This window comes from Sebastes fasciatus, chromosome 8 (assembly GCF_043250625.1).
Source record: "Sebastes fasciatus isolate fSebFas1 chromosome 8, fSebFas1.pri, whole genome shotgun sequence".
In the NCBI taxonomy this organism is placed as follows: Eukaryota; Metazoa; Chordata; class Actinopteri; order Perciformes; family Sebastidae; genus Sebastes; species Sebastes fasciatus.
This window is the reverse complement of record NC_133802.1, coordinates 18,835,813-18,841,812: the sequence shown is the minus strand read 5'-3', so window position 1 is coordinate 18,841,812 and position 6,000 is coordinate 18,835,813. Positions and strand designations below refer to the sequence as shown.

The following is a 6,000-nucleotide window of genomic DNA, read 5'->3' as shown; positions in this document are numbered from 1 at the left end:
GTAAAAAATTAACATTGTGTGTAGCATTTCAGGGGATCTATTAGCAGGAATGGAATATAATATTAATAAGTATGTTTCCTTTAGTGTATAATCACCTAAAATAAGCATTGTTGTGTTTTCGTTAGTTTAGAATGAGCCGTTTATATCTACATAGGGAGCGGGTCCTTATCGCGGCTGGCAGTGTTCCCGCCATCAAAGCTGATTGTACACAAGAGAGAAGTGATAGAGTGTCCTCTGTTTCATGCAAAAATAGCCAAGTCTCTGTGGGGAAGCATAGATTGTTTATGTACTTTGGGAAAATATCAGACCAAAATAAATCTATCATTGGACAATCCCAAAATAAACGCAAGTTATCCCTCTTTAGTTTTGCATCTGTCACAACATTGAAACACTGAGGGATGAAATTTGTGTAATAAGACTTTACGTCCATACCCTCTCGGTCACAACAATATTCATTTCTTTTTCCCATACATCTCGGACACACTTAAAGGTACAGTCTGAAGGATTTGGCGACAACTAGTGGTGTGGTTGCAGACTGCAACTAACTGAGTTCCCCTCCACTCACTCCTCCCTTTCCAAGACTGCGGTAACGTGAGCCGCCGAGTTCAAAACCGTGGTAACGCTGTTCACCTCGCTCAGAGGCCATTCTTACCATAATAACACTACTTTAGGAGCAACAGATTAATTTGAAGCTGATGAAAATTCTTGTTTTCAGGCGATTATACACAAATGAAAACATAGTTGTGAATATTATATTCCATTTCGGCTAATTTTAGGTCCCCCAAAATGTTACACACTGTTCCTTTAAGTAGAGTTGTTGAAAAAAACTATTCACAAATTTAGAAATAAATTGTTTTACTATACTGAGAGAATACAGAAACACTACCAGATTGCCCTTTCCCCTGTGTGTTTTTATTTCTCTTTTTTACACTTACACACATAGAAACCCAACTGCTTTTATCTAAGTGGCACAAAAGTGATTCACCTCAGTGACCCTCTCCTCAAATCCCCAAAGTTTTCTTAGTTTTCCTGTTCTGGCCCCATATCCAAGAAATACTGCAGCTCTTGTGGATATTTGTTCCTCTTTCTCTCCGTCTTACTCTCGCTTTTGTTTATCCCTCCATCCCACCTTCCTTCTGCTGTTTGTTTGCTTGATTTGTTTGTTCCTTTCTCCCTTCCTTTCTGCTTTTAATCAATTAATTCCACCGTTAATTCATTCATTCATTCATCACTCAGCATATAAGAATGTGTTGAACAAAGAAAGGAAAACAGTTTAAAGAGAAAGTGCAACTAATCCGAAGCTGAACAGTGATTGCACATTATATTTGTCATGTGTCTCAAACTTCTGCGCTCTGACCTGTCATTCGAGTCACGACTCTAACTCAGTAAATGCAAAGTGCTGCTTCACTAAAGAGACACACACACCTGGTCTCTGTCTCTAGCTCACACACACACACACACACACACACACACACACACTGGGATCCAATTACTGAGAGACGTGAAGCATCTCACCAGTTGATAACAAGGCACATGTATGATAAACAGATCCAGTGAACAGTGGCCTTCTCAACCCTGACAGAGAATAAATCCGCAGAGCAGATGGTCGGGTGGTGCAGTTAATTGGTTACTGTTTACTATTAAGCGTCTTTTCTTTTTCAAAGCTCGTCTTTCGTCATCAGTCTCTAAAAAACAGCCAAACGGCCGAGGCTCTCCATCCAGCTTGTTTATCGTTATCTGCTCATGGCTTTGATCAGCTGGATCTCAGTCCTCTGACAGCACTGAAACATGATGAGAAACACTCTGTCCTCTCTCATCAGCTACTGTTGAGCAGCCCTTAAGCAGCTGCTCCAGTGGAGCTGCTCAGCGGCGCAAACAGCTGAAGACTGTAATTTTATCTGGCCAGCACCCAAGTGTTAATATTCACTACAAAGCAAATCAGTATATGAAAAAAAAAGTGCATGTACGCTCACTCAACTTAAAGGTCAAAAGATGAATAACACAATCGACTGCTGGATGGACTCCTCAAGAGCCTCTTAGGGCACACACCACTCCACCTGGCCAGTTTTAAAAACCATTAAGAAGCATTTTGCTCGCTCAGCAGAGGAAGAGTGGGAACATAAATCACTGCCACGGTAAATGAATTAATCACGGGTCAAACGAGGCCTCGCATGAAATACTCATTAGCGGCCATTAAAGAGAGCAGAAGAAAGATTTAACAGGGAAAAATGGCAGTTGTCACTCAGCCGAGAGTGAAACACCCGCAAGGCTCAGCGTGTCACCAACCAGCAGATCATCCCTTCGAGCCTCCTGAGATCAAAGTAACACACATGACACTGCCGTGAGAAATCAACAACACATTTAAAAGTGTCAAACATGCTATAGGGGCTCATGTTATGTGGTTTAAGAGCTGCTCTTGATAAATCACAGGACAGTACTGCTCCCTAGTGGAAGACCGATGCAGACAAACATTGACTGGACATTACAAATCTGTAAAAGTTTGAAATCTTTTGTCAGCTGCAACAATAAACTTGTTAATATAAAGTCTAATATTGATATTAAATGATAATCACTGGCATGATATTTTTTTAAGACAGTATACAAAAGAAATAGCATACCCATTCAATTCAATAATATTAAATATTATTTGACATTTATTTGGAATTACTGACAAATTACCCCAATATTTACCTCAAAATGTATCAAAAATTACTTTGTTTGGTTGTCTTGACTTGTTTTTTATTTTTATTATTATATATATATATATATATATATGTTATAAACATTATTTAATAATTATATTCCGCTATTTCCCAATAAGCATTCATAAATAGCTGGTAATTAATTTAATACTTTTCCAGTGAAAAGAATACAAAGTTAATTGATATGCTTTATTTCCATGTCTGCTGGTAAATAGATGTTAATTAGCAAATAACTTCTTTGAAACTTCTTTAAAAAACTCCCTGAATCATTACATTAGCTACCAGGTTACATTTGTGTAGACAATAAGACACACAACGGGGAGATTTGTGCCTGATCAGAAGTGTCTTTTTTATTTTCCACCTCCGATGACGAGCAGCGCACAGCTGCTTCTCAAGCCTACGGGCCTCATTTTGAGGTAAATATTGGGTTAATTTGGCCGTAATTCCAAAGAAATTTCAAATAGGTTACTTGCTAATTATCACCTGATTACCATGACATGTTCTGACCTGTAAAATTAAGTGTAACCTAATAATCTTGCACATGTGGAATTTGCACATTGGTTTACTACCTCATTTAATTTCACTTTAAAACAAAATTGTAACTTGCAAACTTTGCAAATGTAAATTTATTGTTATTCTATGTTCATATTTCATCTAATATATTCTTTATACTGTGCATACTATAGATATAATGTCTAGTGTTGATATATATATTCCTGTACATTGCCTGGCTAACCTGCTGTTGTAACACAAGAATTTCCCAAATTGGCATCAATAAAGTAGCCTATCTATCTATCTATCTATCTATCTATCTATCTATCTATCTATCTATCTAGCTACAAAAATGAGGCTCTGCTGCCCTCCACTGGCCATGCTGAGAGCATTATTCATACATAGGCTCCATTACATCATGGTTTCAGACGGTTTAATAGGAAATATTAGGTCATGACGACTGGCACCAATCAAAGACCGAAGAGTGTTGTTTTTACTGAAACCCAGTGAGGTGGCAATGATGCTATGAATGATTCATCTGTATGAGCTGTGATACGGGGAGGATGTGGCTTCATACACACCATATGTTAAACATGTATTATTAGCTGACTTACATGGGGGGGGATGCCAGGAGTGTGCACATAGCCTGTAGTCAACTTATACACAGCAATTATAAATCCAATATTGCATTGACTGTAGGCCTGTGTGTGTTATTGAGCTGCTATTATCAATAGGGTTAATACATCGTGTTAATATTGACCTTGAATTTTGGGATTGATTATTATAAATATCAGTTTTATATAATGCATGAGCATATATATAGCTGATGTGTTCGTTTGTTTATTTGTTTTGCATAATTTAAGACTATACAACATAACAAAAAAATATTTTGTTATACCAGTGGTTTATTCCTTGCAGTGCCTGGCCTACAGTAAGGTGATACCTGCACACACATAGCCTGTAGTCAACTTATATACAGCAATTATAAATCCAATATTGCATTGACTGTAGGCCTGTGTGTGTTATTGAGCTGCTATTAACATCAATAGGGTTAATACATCGTGTTAATAAATGTAAAATATAAATTTATTGTTATTCTATGTTCATATTTCATCTAATTCTTCTAATATATTCTTTATACTGTGTATACTATAGATATAAAGTCCAGTGTTGATATGTATATTCCTGTACATTGCCTGGTTACCCTGCTGTTTTAACACAAGAATTTCCCAAATTGGGATCAATAAAGTAGCCTATATATATATATATATATATATATATATATATAGCTAATATTGCATTGGTTGTAGGCCTGTGTGTTATTGAGCTGCTATTAACATCAATAGGGTTAATACATGGTGTTAATATTGACCTTGAATTTAGGGATTGTATGATTGATTATTATAAATAGGTGTTTTATATAATGCATATATATAGCTGATGTGTGGAGCTTTAAAACAAACACATTTTGTTATTCCAGTGGTTTATTCCTTGCAGAGTGGCTGGCCTACAGTAAGGTAATGCCTGCACACACTTGACTATATATGATATATTAGTATAAATCTGCAATAGGCTGCAGGACGCATGGGGGAGAACATTTTGGCAGCAAACTAGATTAAAATACTTGGCGAAGGTTGATTTGAGGAATTTCAGCCCCTGACCCTTTTTTTTTTCGTCAGTGAACGAGCGCAGTTACGTCGAGAAGAGAAGCAGCACGAACCGGCAGCTATTATTGCAGCTTAGACAGAAAAACCCCCTCATTATTATTAATAATGTGCTCGATATAGATAATACTAATAATAATAACGCGAGAGTTTGCAAGTTGTGCCTCAAGACTGTGTAGTTTGCAACTGTCAAAGGTGGAGGAGTGGATACGCGCATGACCCAACACACATTACTGTAATACTGTACACGGCCGCCGCCGACGAGATAATATCCGTATAAAAAAAAACAGAGAGAAATAATCCCGAGGTAAGGAAACCGAGGAGTGCACGGCTTTGTTTTGAACGTTTCTGCTTCGTTTTCTTTTCCAAAGTGCTTCTCCTATTCGCCGTCGACATTACTGCACTAAATAGATGTTTCTGTGTGCCTCCCTTTAGCTCCAGCACAGAGCAGAGCGCAAGGATTTTTTTTTTTTTTTTTTACTCCTCCTTCGTAATAAAGTCGCCATTTTGCTTCACTGCCTATATAAACCAACCCTTGTATTCTAATATTTTTTCCTACCAGGAGTCGTGGAGCTACCTATCTTTCCTGCGTATTTCTAATATATGTGGTTTTTATAATAAGGAGAGAAAGCTGCAGAAGAAGTGGTGTGCCTCGTGGTTGTATATAGCCTACATATTAATGCAGGAGAGGAGAGGAGAGGAGAGGAGGGCTGTTTTTTGGAGACTGGGAATAATAAGGTGATTTTCTTTTTCATGTGCAAGACGAAAATTGTTAATTTCTGCTCTGTTTTTTCTTCCACCTCGTCGGAGTTGTTGGACGACGGTGTGACGGTGTGACGGCTGTCCGCTTCCTCTCAGGCCGCTTCCCATATGCCCAGTCTGACCGGTCCTTGACGCACAGCAGGTGGTGGTGGGATTTGCCATGTAACATAACATTGGTGCGAAAAAAAACGCCCACTTCGGTGCCTGTCTGCTGACCCCACTCCTACCTCACGTGGGTGACCCGGGGCCACCCGGCACCCTCAGCGCTGGGTGGGTGACTGACCGACTTCAGGTAGGTGTGGCCGTGACTAGAGAGTGGGATCACTCTTTTTTCTTTTTCTTCACCACGTCAACTCTGTAACCTTGTTGTAGTTGACACA

The 6,000-nt window shown here is 38.6% G+C and overlaps 1 protein-coding gene across 4 annotated transcripts in view; it reads left to right on the top strand.

Annotated features, from left to right (window-relative positions):
- The first annotated feature begins 4,882 nt into the window (after positions 1–4,882).
- The window catches only part of znf512b (zinc finger protein 512B), a 38,081-nt gene continuing 36,963 nt past the window's right edge, over positions 4,883–6,000 (top strand). For 3 of the 4 annotated variants that reach the window (XM_074644099.1, XM_074644096.1, XM_074644097.1), the window contains exon 1: positions 5,172–5,912. The gene's annotated coding sequence lies outside the window, so the exon portion shown is untranslated. The other variant, XM_074644095.1, reaches the window with a different exon arrangement.